Genomic DNA, 20,295 nt, shown 5'->3' on the forward strand with positions numbered 1-20,295 from the left:
GATACAAAATTTTTATGTATTCTTTGTATCTCCAATGCCAGGAATTCAGTAGGCATTTAATAAAAACTTAGTGATTGGCAAGCCTTCCCGTCTTACATTTTAGTGTCTTGTAAATAACTGAGACATGGAAATATGTGCTTTTATAAGTATTACCTGTAGTGATACTTATACATGAAAAGAAATTGAGATCCAGAATTTTCCCAGTCATGGATATGATCATGACTATTTTCCTGAATATTATTATTGTCAAGTGGTATTTTAATATTTAAGTTCATAATGGTATTTGGCAGGATAGAAATGTCTAAAACTCTTTCATCCTTTGAAAAGTTCTTTAGAGGTTGGAAATCAGCTATTAATGGTGACCAAGAAAAAGAGTCTGCTAAGTGTGTTGAATTGACTAATGTATATAAGGCCTTTTATTAGTCACTTAGAGTCCCTCTCCTTAAAGAGTATCTAGTGTAAAAGATTAAACAAAGACGTAAGTGACCTTGATAAAAAGGGGGCAAAATTTGAGCGATAGGACGGACCCTTCAAAGTAGAGACAGAAAGCCTGGGTTTGAATACTGACTTTAAGTTGAAAATGAAGGAGGTAGCCATTCCTCTCCTCTCCCCCTCCCTGCCCCCCCCCCACCATGGTCAAAGGATACAATTTTTTTTTTAAAGAAAGAAATCCAAGCTATCAACAATCAAATGCAAACATTCTCTAATTAACTAATAGAGGAACTCAAGGGATTGTGGAACTGAATGTTGTAAACTAAAAGTAAATTAAAAAAAACTAAATCACTAAGAAATGAAAATTTAAAGCAATTTTGACATTTTAGCCTTATACACATCAAATTGAATAAAATGCCAAACATTAGAGGGAATATGGGAAAACAGGTAAATGTACCACTTGGTGTAGCCATTCTAGCAAGCAGCTTGGAATTATGCTTAGAAAATTGCCAAATTATGCATACTTTTTGGCCCACTTATACCAGTATTAGATCTATATGCCAAAGAAATTAAAGAAATAGAAAAAGGGTTTATGTGTACAAAATATTTATAGCAGCTTTTTTCATGGTAACAAAAAATGGAAATTAAGGGAGTGGAATGGCCAAACACATTGTGGTATATGAACGTAAGAGAATATTATAGTGTCACAAAAATGATGAAAAGGATAATTTCAGAGGAAACAGAAAACTTTTATGCACTGATGCAGAGTGAAGTGAGTAGAAATATAGAAGAGTTTATACAATGATAACATGTTAGGGAAGAACAACTTTGAAAGACTATTTAGAACCCTGATCCAGCACATGATAGACTATAAATTCAAAAGAATGGAGATGAAACCCACCATTCACCTTCTGACAGAAGTAGATAATGAACTTAAAATGTAGAGACATATTTGTGGGCATGGCTAATGTGCCAGTTTGTTTCGACAGACTATGTAGATATATATTAAGGGATTTCTCTTTTGGATTTGTCTGTGTGTTTTTAAAATTTGCTTAATGGGGCCAGGGGGAGGGACAGAATAATTTAAAAATACTTATTACTTGAAAATGTTTTAAAAATTAAAAGGCAATTTTAAAAAAGAAATGTAAGAACATGGACATGACAAGTAGACAGCCAGAGTGCTTCATTGGAACCCTGGAGATATCAGAAGAAAGTGAGGAAGGCCTCTAGCATACCAGATGCTAGGGTACCCCCTTTGTTGTATTTAGTAGAAAAAAGAGGAGGCTCAAAGAAGGGATAACAGAGAGAAGGTATAGCCCTCTAACTTTCATTTGGCTTCACTTTTTTCTGCCTATGGAAATAGGTTTTGGACTGGAAAGGATGGAACAGAAGTGTCTTGTAGGGAGTTAAAGCCCAAGTAAGTAAGAGAACACCCAATTACCCTAAATGATTTTAAATGTTTAGGCCTAACCACTTAATCCCATGATACTAAAAGAATTGGCCAGTGTGGTTACTGAGCCACTGTCAGTGATCTTTGAAAGATCATGGGAGAAGTACCAATAGGAGAAAAGAAAATTTCCTTATTCCACACAAACATATACCCCCAAAGGATAAAAGAATGCAGTTTTCAGAATAAAGACCAGTATTAATCAATCAACAAGCTTTTATTGTTTTATTGTGTGCAGGACCCTCTCCTAAACTAAGTGCTGGGGAGGCAAAGAAAGACAAATACATAGTCCCTGTCCTTAAATAGAGGAGATAATATGCCAATAATTATGTATATACAAGATATATAAATTTTAAATAGATGAACAGTGATAACATTTGCCAGTAGTGATGGGAAAGGGGAGGGGTACTAGGAAAGGCCTCCTGTAGAAGATGGGACTTGAGCTGTCTTGAAAAAACCAGGTGAGCTTGGAGGCAGAGGTGAGGAGAAGCATGTCAGTGCAAGTAGGAAGAATCAGGCGATGGTGTATCCTGTGTGTAAGTAAGCCAGTGAAGTGGGATCAAAGTGAGGGAAATGACTTGCAAGCAAGGAAGGAATTAGACACATGTGCTGGGGCCCCACTCCTAGTGGGGGGACCTGCTTTATTGTGGCTGAACATTGGTTTATATATTTATGGATAGACAAAGAGTCATACAGTATAGTGTAGCATAACAGCAACAGTGAGGCAAGGTTGTCTAGTAACAAAATCTGTTCATTGCAGGGCTTCATGTCTGGGCCTGTTGGTGTTTACCATCAGTTCATCCAGAGGGTGAGCAAAGGATTGTTGTTATGCCAAACTCAGGGCGTACGCTCTGGAAAATGAAGTAGCTTCTAATATCTTGACAGGAATAATGCGTAAGAAAACTGGAAGGGTAGGAAGGGCCCAGGTTGTCAATGGTTTTAATTGCCAGGGCATTTTATATTTAGTCCTGGAGGTAATTCAGAGCCCTTGGAGTTTATTGAGTTAGTGGGGTGACATGGTCAGATTTGGGCTTTAGGAAAGTTAGTTTGGCAGCTGAGTGGGTTGTTTTGGAGTTAATTCCTAACAGAATTCTAGAATAAAGAAATAGATCATTAGTAAATGTCTATAAAGAAAGTGATAGTTATAAAGAGCCAGCATCAGCAAGAACAGGTCATGTCACACAAACCTAATTTACTCTTTTGTTAGCATTATTAGCTAAGTATTTGGCAGAATCTCATGATATTTTGGGAGACCAGATGAAGAGATATGGGTTAGATCTTGCTTTCCAAACTTTTTTTGATAATTCATCCTAATAATAAAAAGTTTTTAGTATGTGTATATTTGAGCCCAAATATATGAATATTTTTCTAAAGATAAAATAAGCTACACTTTAAAATAATTTTTATTTACTACTTTTGCCTCATGAAAATACTATTAATGATTATTAATATATATAAATGTCAATATTTTCCTTAGAGTAATGTGTTTCATTTTTTAATATCTTGGTTGACACTTTGTGATAAAGTGATTCAAAGGTATGGCTCTAAATTAAATTTATTTCAATATGTGGTTTTAATGATTGTCATATTTGATCCAAATGGGGCAAGTGTATTGTTGATTCCACTTTTTCAATCTTAACCAAAGGTCTTTGTCGAAATGAACGTAGTAAATGTTCATCTGTCTTGATTCATGATGTTCTTGCAAACTAATTGGAAGGTGTCCCATTTTTATATTATTACCAAAAGGATCCATAAGCAGCTGAAACTATTCATCTGGAAAATTTTAAACAGATTCTAAAAATTCTATTCCTGTGTTTTAAGTGTGTAGGTTTAAGAGTTTTGATAGGTAATAGACTCTTTTTCCTAGCAATAAAAGCTTAATTTTTAAATGTATTACTAGTCCTAATTGTTTCATATCATCATTAGCTATTATCTCAAGGTACAATATACTTTTGTGTAATGTTCTTCACTAATGATTATAAATCCATATTTCAAATAATCTTAATAATTTCAGATTTGGGGGGCTGTCATTGTTTTATACCTTATAATATGGCTGACAGTGATCTCATACCAGAAGAAAAAAAATCAGCTATTCCATTTTCCTATTGTTTATATCCACTCGCATTATTAGTATTATCTTCAATCTTTAGTGTCTTTGCAAAAAATTTTTAAAAACCACTTGTTCATTTTGTGAGGGTTTGTTTAATTAAAACTAGGCAGTCTACTTAACATAAATCCACTTAACAGGTATACATAAACTGCAATATGTCAGTCACTATATTCTAAAAGTGAGCAAAGTAGTGAGGGTTCCATTGCCAACCCCTCTACATTTTGCACCTTCTCTTCCTTTTGCATGTGTCTTATGGTATACTTGACACATAGCTCTCTGACATATGGATTAGGAGAGAATACAAGTGTCCTTTTATTAAGGGTTAGTAAATTTTAATGTATTTCTTTCTTTTTTTTAGTTTTACTTGGTTTCATTTTATTCAGTTTGGATGTAATCTCTTCCAGAGTTAACTCTACTTTAGCTTGTAGATGAAATGAAAATGTAGAAAGGTCCACTTCATATTGTTGGCACATTTGTGGGCGTCTCTTCCCTTTTTCACAAGCAGTCAACTGTAGAAAAGTCTATCTGAAGAGTCTTATGCTGAAAAGTAACCTAAAACCAGGCAATGATCTCTACAATGATCCTTGAGGTACAGCTGTAGCAAGTTACTGTAATTTGAGCTTAAAAAACATTAGACCAATAGGAATTCTCTCAAATGGGTTTAAATGCATTTTATTTTATGCTTCCACTCCAAATAAATCAAGGTCAGAAATAAATGAATAAAGCTTAAGATGACATCAGTCCAAGTTTGTCCAAGTTCTGGTGTTGTGTATATGACAAAAAGCAGCAGCCACTTATGATGACAGGTGATTCAAAGTAATCAGCTGAATTCGTTAACATTTCTCCATTTCTAAACCATCCTTAAAGAAAATCATATATGGAGTCACACCATCCTCATGGAAGTCCAAGAGAGCCACCATGCCATCTGGATTCATGTTTTTGCCTATGAAGAACTGAGTTTTTAAAATTAGCAAGGAAGTGTTTGATCTGTTCTGCAGCTCCCATCATAAAAGGTTTTACTCTATCTGGCTTGTGTTCTTCAAATCTGCCTTTGATTGATTTCATATAGTCTTTGATGTACTGTTTTGTAGGATTCTTTTGTGAAACTAGTTTCTTGCAGATGGTGGTTTATTACTATGTCAACTCCAGTGATTACAGTGGCATCTGTTCCTTCACCCTCAGGACCTTCAGCAGAGGCATTTCCGCCGATGAGTGAATCATCAGTGGTACCCTCTGTCCTACTGACCATCTTCCCCTCCACCTCCAGGCACAGCCCATTCTCGATCTCTGGGATCTTGTAAATGTCAGAGAACATCTCATCATGGCTGATAAGGTCCTGGTAGATGATCATGGCAGGGGAGGTGGCGGCAGCGGTACTAACGCTGTGGGGGCTGGAGCGCAGTGCTTGGTGGGGGAAGGGGGTGCAGGCGGAAAAGGCCCTTAATGTATTTCTTATTTGAAATAAAAGTTCCAGTATTTTTCCCCCACACCTCAGTGTTTTGTCTTGCCCATAGCACTTTGGAAACCACTGAGCTCTATACAGTAGTATTTTTTGGTGACTTGAGAATTGGTTGACAGACTTCATCCAAAGAATTGCTATTTAATGGGTTGAGGTGTTCAGCAGTATGTCCTAGGGATCATAATGTTTAACATTTTTAAAAAATGGAACTTTACCAAGCAACTTAGAGTTTTAAAAGAAATGTACAGAAAAGTGAAGGAAGACCAGATAGGTATCGAGATGAATTTAAGAGCATAACGTGGTCCAGTAAAGATAGTGTCAGGAGTGTTCAAGCTCATAAAGAGCAGGGGCTGGTGTGGAAAACTAAGGACAACGAAAAGAGAGTTGGTTATTTTTGTTTTTTTAAAGCTATATTGAAAGAAAGGGAGCATCAAAAAAGGGGTAGGACATGGAGTGGATGATCCAATGATAATTGACAACAGAGCAAAGGAAAAGATGCTTGATTTTTGCTTTTCTGTTTTCTCTGTCAAAGAGAATGCAGTTTCCAATGAAAATGAAAGGGAAAAAATGACTAATTAATACCTAAGATAAGAGAATACTAAAAGAGTATCTAGTTGTCCTGATGAATTCAAGTATCTTGACCCAGATGAGCTACATCCTTGGTTAGTGCAAGAATTAGCCAATCTGTGATTACTGGGCCCTGCCAGTGACATTTGAAAGATCATGAAAAATGAGAGCTACCACAAAGTTGGAGAAGGGTAAATGTACTGATTTTCAAAAAAGGGAAAGAACAGAGCCTGCAAACTACAAGCCAGTGAACCTTGACTTCTCTTGGGAAAAGTCTCTATTGGTTCATGAAGGAAGCTAGAAGAAGATGCAGTGATTACAAAGAGCTAACATGGCTTCATCAGAAAAGGTCACGCCAGACGAATCTCATTTCCTGTTTTGATGGGACTGCTAAACTAATAAATGAGAGAGGATGCTTAGAGTTTAACTTTGAGTGAAGTAGTTCATTTTATTTTTGTTTTTAATTTTTTAAATTAAAAATAATGTTTAATTGATTAGTTCATTTTATTCTTGTGGAGAAGATAAGAGAAATCTAAATAGATCTCTGGATTAGATGACAATACAATAAGATGATTTCAGAACTGATTGAATAGCCGGACTCAAAAAGTAGTTGCTAATGCTTCAGTGTCAGCATGATAGGAAATCTCTTGTGGAGTCCCCCATGAATCTTTTTGCTTTACCCTGTACTGTTTAACATTTTATCAATTTTAACATTTATGCCTTGGATAAAGACATAGACAGCACATCTTTCAAATTTGAAGATGACATAATGCTGTGAGAGAAAGCTAACACACTGGAGGAAAGAGGATGCAAAAAGATCTTGACAGGCTAGAACATTCTGCTGAATCTGATGAGATAAAGTTTAGTAGGGGATAAATGAAGTACAATTTAAGTTTAAAAAATCAGCTTCACAAATACAAGATGGGGAGACATGATTAGACAGCAATTGTTCTAAAAAAAATCTGAGTGTTTTAGTGGCCTGTGTGCTGAGTTAATGAGTCAGCAATGTGATGTGACAACCAAAAAAGCAAATTCAAATTTCAGCTGCATTAAGAGAAGCATGATATCCAGGAATAGGAAATTCATAGCTGACCCATACTCTACCCTTGTCAGACTTCCAGGAATAGGAAATTCATAGCTGACCCATGCTCTACCCTTGTCAGACTTCATCTGGAGGGTTATATTATATTTCTGGGCACTACAGTTTAAGAAAGACCTTGGTAAGCTGGAGAATGTCCAGAGCAGGACAACCATAATGTTGGCCCTTGATTCCATGACATATGAGAATCAATTAAATGTATTAGGCATATTTAGCCTGGAGAAAACTCATGTGAGACATGATGGCTGTCTTTAAGTATTTGAAAGGCTGTCATGTAGAAGAATGCTCTGGAGGTTAGAACCAGGAACAGTGGCAGAAGTTGAAAAGAAGCAAATTCAGGTCTTATGTTAGGGAAAACTTTCCAAAAGTAGGTTGGGTTACCTTAAGAGATGGTGGGTTTTCCTTCCTTAGAGGTTTTCAGGCAGAGGCTAGACAGTCTATATTTGTCAGGCATGTTATAATAGGGGTCTCTTTCATGTGTGATTGGGTTAAACTTCATGACCACTGGGGTCTCTTCTACCTCTCAGGTTCTCTGATTCTATGAATGACTTGCCTAAAGGTGGAGATGGAATGTTTATCAGATGTGTAGATAAATAAAGGTGGAATGGGTAGCACACTAGTTGAAAGGATTCAAAATGATCTTGACAGGATAAAATGGGGCTGAATTTAATTAAAGTGAAATTTAATGGGGATAAACATAAAATTCAGAATTATCAATTTTGTAACTCCAAGATGGGAGAATTGTATAGTGTATACAGTAGATCTAAAAAAAAGTCTGGACATTTTAGTGGTTTGCAAACTTATAGTGAGTCAATAGTGTGATATGACAGTTGCAAAAACTAATCCAGTCTCATTGAGACTGGTTTCTGGGGCAAAGTTTCTAGTTTTTGGGACAAAGATGACTAAAGTCTGGCTATAGTATGTCCTGATCATACTACACCTAAAGTATTGTGTTTAGTTCTAGACACCACGTTTTTGGATCAACACTGTTATGGTAAAGAGTGTCAGCAGTAGGGTAACCAATACCGTAAGTTCCTTGTGATCATGCTTTATGAAAATGGGTTGGAAAAACTGGGAATGTTTAGCAGTGAGACCTTTAAGGGACATGATAGCTTTCTTCAGCTATTTAAAAGTCTTATCACATGGAACAGAGAATAGATGTGTACTGTGTAGCCCTACAGGATAAAACTAGGAATATGGAAATTTGGGCTTGAGATAACAAAACAATCCCTAACATTTGGAATGGGCTGCTTGAGAAGTGGTAGGTTTACTCTCGTTGGGTTTTCAAGCAAAAGTTGAGAAATCACTTGTCAGGCAAGTTATGTAGTAGATTCTTGCAAAGATATTATTTGAACCCCTGAGGTCCCTTCCAACTTTGAAACTGTCAAACTGTGAGGTAGTATATAAATATGACTATTATTAAGGAGGGTCTTAAAGAATGCATAGAATTTTGAAAAGTAGCAATGCAGGGGTATGGCATACCAGGAATAGGAAACAAACCCAGCAAAACCAGAGGTGGAAACATTCCAGGCTGGTCCAGGAAATGAGTCATCTAATTTGGCTTAAATATAGGGTAGCTGGGGGTGGAGGTAGAGGGCATGGATAACAGTGGGAAATAAGAGGGGAAAGGTAAGTTGGTGCCATGTTGTGGACACTCAAATATTGAATTTTATTCTATAGCAGAACCAGTGAAGATTAATTAGATAGCTGAATTATGACACGAGATTATTACACCTGGAAGAGGATCTGGGTGGGATTATTTGGACCCCTTTTTATATCAGACCTATGTATTAGAAAGTTTATTTTGGCAGGCATATGTAAAATGAATTAGAGACAGGGGAGACTAGAAAGGAGACTAATTTAGAGATTATTGAATTAATCTATAAGTGAGAGGTAATGAGGGTCTGGACCAGGATGGCTGCATTGGGAATGTCTAAGTTGAAACAGATTTTGAGAGGCATTAGGTTAGATGTGGCAGGATGGAGATGTAGTGATTTGGAAGTAATAAGTCTAGAAAAGTATATTGGGGCTGGATTGTGGAAGGTTTTGTTTACTTTTGATTTTTTTTCAGTAAACAAGCATTTCTTGTGCCTTCCTTTCCTAACATGGAAAAAATTAAAACACAACCCTTGTAAATATGCATAGTCAAACAAAACAGATTCCCACATTGGTCAGGCACAGTTTTAAAATTTTTTTACCTCTTGAGTATTATCTCTCTGTCAGGAAATAAGCAGAATACTTCATCAGTAGTCCTTTGGAATCATGGTTGTTGGTTGTTATTTTTATCAAGTTCTAAGTATTTTAAAATTATTTTTTACAGTGTTGTTAATTATTCTGGTTCTGCCCACTTCAGTCTGTATCAGTTCATACAAGTCTTCTATGGTTTCTTTGAAACTGTCCTTTTCATCATTTCTTACAGTACAATAGTATTTTTTTTTAAAGAGGCAGTCATGGTTAAGTGACCTTCTCAGGGTCATATAGCTAGTAAATGTCTAAAAGATTTTAAATGCAAAGATGAGCCAACTGGGCTTTTTCCTGCTGTGAAAAGGTATTTGATCAGAGATTTCACATAATATCTTTTTACTTCACTTTTCTTAGATATGAAAATGGAATTTGAACTAGACAATTTATTTTTCTTCCTTAAGGTTTACAAAACATTTTTATTTCAATGACCTGTAATGTAGGAAGTATAAGTATCATCATCATCATCATTGTTTTAAAGATGAAGAAAATGAGGCTCAGGAATGTTGAACGAATTTTTCATGGTCATACAAAAGAGGATCGGCACTATGGTCAGTCAGTGACCGCTCCTTTAATAAGGAGTGGGAGGACAGGCAGGGAAGCAGGTGACTCAGCTCTAGGGTATGAAAGAGAAGTCTGGAAGAATGCAATTTAGTGCAGCCTAGTGGGAAATGCATAAATGGTTGACTAGATGTTGTCAGGAAGACTCATCTTCCTAAGTTCAAATCTGGTCTCAGACACTATCTGTGTAACCCTGGGCCAGTCACTTTAACCCTGCTGTTTGCCTCAGTTTCTCATCTGTAAAATGAGCTGAAGAAGGAATGAGCAAACCACTCTAGTACCTTTGCAAGAAAACCCCAGAGGGGGAGGAGCCAAGATGGTGGAGTAGAAGGAGGAAACTGCTCAAGCTCCCACACCAGCCACCTCCAATACCTGTAAAATATGACTCTAAAAGAATTTTATTTAAAGCTATAGAACCCACAAAGTGACAGAGAGAAACAAAGGCAGCCCAGCAGGCCAGCAGGAAGGGTTTATCGCACCAGGCTGGGAGCTGAGCATAGTCCCACAAGAGCTGTTGGCCTGGACCCGGGGTGGCCCAGACTGGCTGGAGCAGACTTCAGGATAGTGAATTACCAGCAGCCGTGGTTTCCAGACTGCTCAACCCATAAATGCCAAAGAGAAAGCAAAAGGTCAGTGGGGAACTCTGTTGGAACTGAGTGATGGAAGAGCATGGTCAGGCCCCCTGCCCCCAGAGTGAGAGGTGGCAGAGGTACGGCAGCTATAGCTGCTGCCATGTGACTGCCTCCAGAGCTCCTGGACTGCAGATGGTGGGGGGACCAAGCAACCATTCAGAGGATAATCACTCTTGCTTTGACCTGCTTGGATCTGGGTCTCTTTCTTGGATGGTGGGCCTGGTGTGAGAAACACCAGTATGCCAGAGCTTGTGGAGGCCGTAGAGAGGGCACCCTCCTCACACTTCTAACAACATTTGTGAAAACCCCAGAGATTTGGGACAAAGCTCTTTCCACTCTGGAAGCAGACTTCTACCGTGGCAAAGAGCTCAAAAGTCAAGTAATTAACTGGCAAGATGAGCAAGCAGAGGAAGCACAGTCAGACCATACAGTCCTTTTTTGGGGACAAAAAGGATCAAAACATGGAACCAGAAGAAGTCAACAAAGTCAAAAATTCCTGCATCAAAAGCTTCTAAGAAAAATATGAATTGGTTTCACACCATGGAGGAGCTCAAGAAGAATTTTGAAAATCAAGAGAAGTGGGGGAAAAATTGGGAAGAGAAATGAAAATGATGCAAAAAAAAAAATCATGAAAAGTGTGTCAACAATCTGCTAAAGGAGACCCCCCCAAAAAATACTGAAGAAAATAACACCTTAAAAAAAGACTAACTCAAATGGCAAAAGAGGCTCAAAAAGCCAATGAGGAGAAGAATGCCTTAAAAAGTCAAATTGCCCAGATGAAAAAGGAATTTCAAAAACTCACTGAAGAGAATAATTCCTTCAAAATTAGATTAGGGCATATGGAAGCTAATGACTTTATAAGAAATCAAGATATTATAAAACAGGCCCAAACAAATGAAAGAATAGAAGGCAATGTGAAATATGTCATCGGAAAAACCACTGACCTGGAAAAATAGATCCAGGAGAGATAATTTAAAAATTATTGCACTACCTGAAAGCCATGATCAAAAAAAGAATCTAGAAAATCATTCTTCAAGAAATTCTCAAGGAAAATTGCTCTGATGTTTTAGAACCTGCGGGGAAAATAGAGGTTGAAAGAATCTACCTATCACCTCTTTAAAAAGACCCCAAAAAGAAAATTCCTAGGGATATTATAGCCAGGTTGCAGAATTCCCAGATCAAGGAGAAAATATTACAAGCAGCCAAGAAGAAACAGTTTGAATATTGTGGAAACACAATCAGGATAACCCAGGATCTGGCAGCTTCTACATTGAGGGATTGAAGGGCTTGGAATATGATATTCCGGAAGTCAAAGGAGCTGGGATTAAAACCAAGAATCACCTACCCAGCAAAACTGAATATTATATTTCAGGGAAAATATGGTCATTCAGTGTAATAGAGTACTTTCAAGCATTCTTGGTGAAAAAAAAAACAGAATTGAATAGAAAATTTGACATTCAGGTACAAGAAGCAAGAGAAGCATGAGAAGGTAAACAGGAAAAAGAAATCATAAGGAACTTATTAAAGTTGAACTATTTACATTCCTATGTGGAAAAACGATAATTCTAACTCATGAGACTTTTCTCAGTATGAGAACAGTTGAAGGGAATATATGTGTGTGTATGTACATATATGTATATATATATGTGTGTATATATAAAAAGTATGCATACGTATATGTATATATAGGAGGGTGTATGGGTGTATAAATACATATGTGAGTATGTGTATGTGTGTATATGTATATATACATAGAGGGCACCGGATCAGTTGAATAGAAAGGAATGATATCAAAAAATAAAATTAAGAGGTGAGAGAGGAATAGAGAGAAGGAGAAGGGAAGAGATAGAATAGGGTAAATTATCTCATATAAAAGAGGAAAGAGAAAACTTACAATGGAGGGGAAGAGCGGGAAGATGAAAGGAAATGGGTCAACCTTACTCTCATTGAATTTGGCTTAAGGAAGAAATAACATACACACTCAGTTGGGTATCTTACCCTACAAGAAAGCAGGGGGGGAAAGGGATGGGGAGGTGATAGAAGGGAGGGCAGATTGGGGGAGAGGATAGTTAGAAGCAGTCACTTTTGAAAAGGGACAGGGTCAAAGTAGAAAATAGAATAAGTGGGGGGCAGGATAGGATGGAGGGAAATATAGTTAGTGTTTCACAATATCACTACTATGGAAACGCTTTGTGTAATGATACATGTACAACCTATATTGAATTGCTTATCTTCCCAATGTGTCTGGGTGAGGGAGGAAGAAGGGAAAGAATCTGGACATCAAAGTTTTAAAAACAAATGTTTAAAAAAATTGTTTTGTATATGCAACTGGGAAATAAGATATACAGGGACTGGGGTATAGAGATCCATCTTGTCCTACCAGAAAGTTAGAGGTGGGAAGGGAGGGGGATATAAGACAGAGCAGATTGGGGGAAGGGGTATTCAGTAGGCTCCCTATTTTGGGGTGGGGGTAGGGGAAAGATGGGGAGAAAATGTGTAACTCAAAGTCTTGTGGAAATGAATATTAAAAACTAAAACAAATTAAAAAAAAAAAAGAAAACCCCAAATCGGGTCATAAAGGATTGGACATGACAGAAATGACTGTACAATAACAACAAAATACAGGGCTTACTATGTGCCAGGCACTTTGTTATCTCATTTGATCCTTACAACAACCCTGCAAGGTATGTGCTATTATCACTATGTACAGTTGAAGAAACTGAGGCAACCTGATGTTAAGTGACTTGCTCAGGATCACACAGCTACTAAGAGTCTGAAGTCAGATTTGAACTTGGGTCTGTATTACTCGAGGTTCAGCATTCTGTCCATTATACCACCTAGTTACCCAAGTCTCATCTCGGACACTGGTCATATAACCCTGGGCACATCATTTTGCTTCTCAATGCACTAAGTAATTCTCCAAGACCTTTAAGTTTGCAGAGGAGGCTCTGGCTTGTATTGTTAGAAAAAGTTTATTTACTGGAGAGTTCCAGGTAACAATGAAATTCCAGTTTCAATCTCTATTTCTATCCAGTGAATAGGCTACAAATACAGTGTTATAATGAATAATATGGCTCTCAGTCTTCACGCTGTGGGTGGGGTTACAAGACATGGGCACATAGTTCCAGTACAGTATGAAATGACTTAAGAGCATGAAAAAGGTTCCAGTATAATGCCATTTAAAGACAGAAAAATCAGATCTGTTCAGGAAAATCACAGAAAGTATGCTGGGTGGAAAAGGCAGCCTTTAATTGGGGTCGTGTGGGTCAAATTCAACATATAGAGATGCAGTGGGGGAGGAAAAGGGACAGGGAATAGTGCAGCCAAGGGCAAGGAGTTCAAGTAACAGACTAATTCATTTTGGCTGGAACATAAGGCACAAAGGAGGTAACATGTAATCTGACTGAAAAGGCCAGTCTTCTGAATTCCCAGTCAAGTGTTTTTTGTGATGCTGTCTCATCTGTGATCTTCAGTTCCAAATTCTCTGATTCCAGAGAGACTGGGGAAACTGGCTGTAGTCCTTGGGGTGCTCTGATGAGGAGGTCCATTTTGATGGTCTGCTAACTAGAGAGGGACTTCTGAGAACTCAGCCACTGGCCATTGTAATGGGAATGCAAATTTGGAAGATCTTCCCTGCCCCCAGGCTAAAGTGCACCTGAAGCCTGGGGTGGGAGGCTTGTTTTTCAGTAGATACTTTTTGATTGGCCAGTTGGTCAATAAGGTTGTTACATTCTCTGAGCCAGGAGAAGGCTGATATGTAGCTTTGTTTTGGGGGCTCACTTTGAGAAGTGTTCTGTGATTTGATCTGGATACTGGGAAGCCGTTGTCCAGGCCCCCCCCCCCCTTTGAAAAACCCAGATGTTGACTGGGTATGGATGTAATGGTTGGACAGTTTGGAAATCTGTCTACTTGATCTATTTCTGTCTTGATAATTCTGCCTGTATACTTTGAAGTTCGGGGTGCTGACCTTTTTCCCCTGAACAAGGTAAACGATATATGTCTGACTGATTAAAGTAAGCTTGTTAACCCATTTTGAGTTGCTTTCCTTTAACAAAGCAGATCCAAGAACCTGTATGGGCAGCCACCCTGAGGATGCTTGGGGTGCTTGCTGCTACAGCCATGCAACATAGCTTTAATATAGGACTGTGGAAGGCTGCCATACTTCACTGAGATGCAGTACCTTTTTTTTTTTAAATCTAGTAGTGAGACATAGTGCTTAAAAGTGCCAGATTTTGTTATCTAGTTTGTCAGAGTCTTTTAGCTATTTTCCACTTATCCATTTCTTAGAGAGTTTTTTCCCCTCCATTGACATGAGCTTTAATAGTCTCCTTATTGATGGAGGAAAGTGACAGGGGAAGGGAGCCTGATGGGGACTTAACCTTTGTCCTGAATCCAGTGCATGTGGTTTGGAGTTAGAGGGTCAGAGAAAAGAGTGACAGAGGCAGGTGAGGGGATGGCATGTGGGGCAACTCTGGGACCACTAGGGATATTATATGAATACTGTGGGAAGTATAGGAAACTTACCTTAGTGCAAGGATTTGTCTGTTCCTCATCCCCCTTATGTATGAGTATGCGTGTCTGTGTACATGCCTGCGTCCATGCACACATGTCCAGATCATATAATTATTGGGGAACATCCTAGCTTCCCAGAGCTCTATATAGGGAGAGAAGAAAGGTAGAAGACATTTGGCTTCCTTCCCCCGACCCCTACCCCCGACCCTGTGCCAGTTTAAGCTAGATTATCAGGGTGAGTCCTGAAGGGGCATCAAGGATGACCCCCCCTTTGTGATGGACTAAATGAAGGTTTCCACCCCTCCAGGATCCTTAGCCCTACAATCTCAATCTAAATGGCCACGGATCCTGGAACAAATAGAGGCACTATGCTTTGTACTCCTTGCCGACTACACCATAATGTAATGTAATACCAAGCAAAGGCAACTTCCCAAGGTTCAGAATACCAGCATAGGTGCTCTCCATTTTATTCAGTGACAAATTAAGAACAGAGAAGGTCAAAATATGACATCATTCAAAATACTGCATTTACTAAGTGTGATTAAATAATCTCCAAGTACTACCCCACCCCAGGACCTTATATTCATTCAATCAATTACAAAGTCCCAGTTCTAAATACTACTCCACCCCTAGGCTGTACCTTCATTTAAATCATCACAAAGCCCCTCTTCTCAAATGGAGATTAGTTTCCAAGCAAAAGTAAAGTACATTCATTTGTTCAATCATAGAACACAAAAAGGTCAAAAGTTCCCCACCCCAGGATCACAATTGAATCTACCCCAGAGTTACAACAAGTTTAAGCACAGCACTTAGTACCCAAATGGAGGTCTTTTCTTCATCTTTGTTCCTGGGGAGACAAAGCTTAGCAAGGCCACAAGATACATTGCCAGTCTCTTCATTAATTCATCCTCAGTCTGCAGAACAGTCCTAGGACCCCTGAAAACATTAGCAAAACCCTCTCCCAGGATTTCTGTAAACATACAACAAGAAAATCCTTCTTCAGGGCTTCTGAACCAACAGAAAGGTTCCCAGACCCCTGCAACAACAGCACTGTCCTTCACCAGTGGACAGTATTCACTCTCTGTCTGCAGGACAGTCTCAGGAGCTCTTAACCAACAGCCAGGTTCCAGGACTTCAACAACAGGACTGTCTTTCACCAGTGGACAAATCTGGCAAAACAACATCAAAACAGACAGACAAAGTACCAGCAAAACAGCCATGTCTCCTCAGTCCTTGGCAGCTCTGGGGGCAGGTCTCAAAAGTCCAGGGCAATTCAAAGTGGCCCTCAGCAATCCTCTATGTCACCAGCTACTCCCAGTTCAGGACAGCTCCTCCCAGTTCAGGACTTTCTTTTCATGTCAACAAGTCCATCCCACAGGTGGGATTAACAAGCTCTGGGTTTTAACACAATCAAACCAAAAACCAAGCCTATACAGGGGAATCTTTAAATACCATTACTATCACACTGAGCTATAGTTTTTGCATATGTAAAATGGTGATACTTGTCATAGCTACAATTAGAGGATTGCCATAAAATGTTTTGCAGCTTCAGGTTGGCATAGAAATATGTTATTCTTTGGTAGGTTTGAATTTGGAATCTTGATGGCCAAATATAGCTGATTGGAGCCCTCTTAGTCATCCAAATACTGCACGTGTAGTTATGTCCAAGAGCACAAAGGTGTTAAGGCATATCCAGTAATGTTATTGGTTCTAGGAATTTAGAAAATCAATATTACAGGGAGCAGGAGCATATTATTTTAGGAACCAGGTCATTGCATGGCTAAAATTCATACTATTCAGTTTTTACATCTTTTAGAAGGAGGAGGATATAGTGGAAAGTAGACTGGACTTTTAAGTCAGAAGACCTGGGTTTGGGTCCTGCCTCCACTTCTTACTTGCAAGTGACTGAGGCATCTCTCTTCTCTGGACCCCTTTCCTTTTCTGCAAAATGAAGAGATTGGACTAGAAGACCTTTAAGATCTTTCTGTACCTTCATTCTATGATAATTTTTATAATGATAACATCAATTCTTCCTTCCCTGCTCTAGGCTAGGGTGGGTGAAGGAGCTAGATGGATAGAATACTGGACCTGGAGTCAGAAAGAGCTGAGTTTAAATGTGGACTTGAGACACATACTAGCAGTATGACCCTGGGCAAGTGTATCAGCAATGCCATATTCACAATGCCTATGGAGATTACAAATATGCTGATATAATTATCCATTACAAAATACGTCATGCTTGCCATATGGGGAAATAAACTAGAAAATTTATTAAGATACCAAAAGACTGAGTCCCAAAACCAGAAAGTGAAAGCCATCAGAGTAGTTATGATATTGGCACAGGTAGATAAAGTAGAAAGCACCCACATTTTCAAGCCTTTAAAACAGAACAGGCTACCTCAGTCAAAGGTCCTCCTCTCCCCACTCACAGCAATCACCCAGCGTCCGGGAAGCGCACTCCCAGCAGCTCCGGCCCCTGGCAGTCCTCAGCAGGAGTCCTTAGCAGAAATTCTGGCTAAGTCAAAAAGGGCTTTGCGCTGCCACTGCCTCTGCTGCTGCTGCTGCCGCGGCCTCCGCCACCACCACCAGCCACCGCAGGAACGCTAGCTTGGCTTCCGCTTCCTCTTGCTCCGCCCCTTCCTGCTACGTCAGCAAGTCCAACGGGGCATGGAAGATCTTTAAATCCCATAACCCTTACAGCAAGACACTTAATCTCTGTTTGCCTCAGTTTCCTCACAGATAGGGATCATAATAGCACCTACTTCCTGAGGTTGTTATGAAGGTCAAATGAGATCATATTTGTAAAGTGCTTAGCATAGTGCCTGACTCATAGCAAACACTATATAAATGTTTATTTTTTTTCTTCCATCCTTTATGTACCTTTGAATTTATTGATAATAGAGGGAATTGGAGGCTTGATGAGTGGTATTCCATTCTTCTCCATCTTAAAGGTGGTATGGAAGGTGGATATCTCAACATTTATAGGCACTGCTGTGAGCTTACTTAGCAATTGTTTCCTGATAGGCTGTTTTTTGAAGGGCTCCCAGGTCACTCTTCAGAGGATCATCCCTCAAAGAGTAGAGGGAATTTGCATTTCTAGAGTTCATTCTTTTCTGTTATGGAAGGTTTATGGAAAGATGTAGTTGGGAATTACACAAGATAGTGGACTGCAAAGGGACTAAGATCTGTGCCACTGGACCAATTACCCATATTAAATAACAGTGCCTGGCACATAGTAGCTTAATAAATACTTGATGATGTATAAACTTCATAACATCACAGATCCAGCCAAGAATCTAAGACTGATGGGGCTTGGTCATACTATATATATATTTACTTATATTTATACTTAACACTTTTTATTCCAGATTTGGAGGATAGGGGAAAGGGAGAAATCTTAGGGGAGATGAGGAGGAGGAGGAACAGAGAGGAGCCAGTGAGCAGAGTGCAGGGATTTGGGGCCAGCAGCCTCTCAAGAAACCTTCTAGGAGGAGAGAAAGCCACTCAAGACCCCTGGAGGAAGGGGGAGGCTGCTGAGAATGAGTTGCTTCACTCTGACCAGTTGGTCATACTATATTAACATTAGTGCAAAACAGTTTTGTTCTGGCTGACCTCATCTAGGTCATGGCTTTTAAAACATCATCCCTACCTTCAGAAAACCTCTATGCTTTTTGGGGGAGACAGACACATGTAATATCAGGCAAATAGATGATGTGTCAAACAAATGATACAGATAGTAATTGTTCGGAGGAGGAACAGTTCACAGTAGAGTGGGATAGTGAGAGATAGCTTCACAGAAATATTGGCACTTAGAATCCAGTGTAGGTCTTAAAGCTTAATACTCCTTTTTTAAAAAGAGGAAACAGGCTTAGAGAGGCAAAATGAATTGCTCAAGATTATAGAGCCTGGGATTTGAATTTAAGGTTCAGATAGACAGGAGAAGAAGAAGAGCATTTTTCTAGTTATTTCTCACAGTTAAAGGGGTATTTAAAGGTTATCTAGTTCCACCTTCTATGTAGATAAGCCTCCCCTCACCTCTGCTTGGACACTGTTTTTGATAGCAAACTCATTTTTCCCACTGTAAAAATGGCATGAACTGGTATGCTGAGACAGGAATTCCAAAGCTTTTGTTGTAGACAGTTTATAGACATGATGGGCCAGAGCCAGAGGTGTTTTGTAGGTGAGAAAGGTAAATAAGTTACAGTCAGAAAGTAGAAAATCTTGAATGCCAGGCCTAAGCTGATATCCAGTCCAGTCGGTCTTAGCATATTCTGGAACAGGCTGAGGAGAGGAGGAAACACTGCTTGTTTGGGAGCGTTCTGCTGTACTTAGCCACTTCTACAGTAGCACATAAATGATTTACATTTTTATAATGCTATAAGATTTACAAAGCACTTTGTTCATAACAATCCTGCACGGTAGATGGTACGGTGTTGCTATCTCCATTTTATATATAAGGAAACTGAGACTAGCTAGGAAGTATAGGATTAAAATCCAGGTTTCCTGATTGCTAAATCTAGTGATCCTTCTTCGATTGTTTGTACAAGATAATGTTTCAGAACTTCCTGGTTCATGGTTTTTGCATGGCAAGCCTTCTCCATAGAATGTTGCACAGGACTCTCTCTGATCTGTTGCTGTTTCTGCCATACCTGAGATGAGCACTGACATATAGACTTGGGGGACACTAGTGAGCTTTGGTCCTAGTCCCTATTTCTGTTCCCTGGCACTTCCAGCCCCTCCTCATAGATGCACAGCAGAACAGGGGATTAGGTTCTGGCAGCTCTGCTGGGGTTTTGTCAGCCATTCCACACTGGACAATAGCCCATAGTAGCTTGTCCGGGAGAGTAGCAGCCTGCACACTGGGGCCAGAATCATTTTTGTTCCGGGTAGCTGAGGGGGAGGAGCAGACAGCCTGGAACTTGGCCTTGCCAAGCTAAAGGTATGGAGCAGTGGGAATTCTTTTGGGGAATGGATTTGAATGGCAGCCATGTCCTAGAGCTGGTGGCACCAGCGGAACTGTGTTATGTCTGTGTCTGTGTGTTTAAAGGCAGAAGCCCTGCACCAGCAGGAACCCGACTCACTTAAAAGACCTTTTTAGCCTGCATTGGCTCTGTGCCCTGCTACACAAAAGACGTACCATCCAGCCCTTGAAGGCTTCCTAGACTTGCTGAAGGCTCAGCTGATCCTTGTGGGGAGTCCGTCGGCCCGGGGGAGCCGGCTGAACTCTCACTGATG

At 39.4% G+C, this 20,295-nt stretch overlaps 1 protein-coding gene and 1 pseudogene across 4 annotated transcripts in view; one reads left to right on the forward strand and one right to left on the reverse strand.

Moving 5' to 3' along the window:
* NUMA1 (nuclear mitotic apparatus protein 1) overlaps positions 1-20,295 on the forward strand; it is a 106,231-nt gene that overhangs the window by 26,400 nt on the left and 59,536 nt on the right. Inside the window, exon 1 of one of the 4 annotated variants that reach the window (XM_069064692.1) lies at positions 19,879-19,999. The exons of the other annotated variants lie outside the window; for them this stretch is intronic. The gene's annotated coding sequence lies outside the window, so the exon portion shown is untranslated. Of the gene's footprint in view, positions 1-19,878; positions 20,000-20,295 lie in introns of those variants that run through there. 4 annotated transcript variants of the gene reach the window in all.
* LOC138143444 (translationally-controlled tumor protein-like) lies at positions 4,330-6,697 on the reverse strand (annotated as a pseudogene).

The sequence above is a fragment of the Petaurus breviceps genome, unplaced genomic scaffold (assembly GCF_028583685.1).
Source record: "Petaurus breviceps papuanus isolate PSGF00001 unplaced genomic scaffold, PetGlider_PUasm1.0 90639, whole genome shotgun sequence".
Lineage (NCBI taxonomy): Eukaryota > Metazoa > Chordata > Mammalia > Diprotodontia > Petauridae > Petaurus > Petaurus breviceps.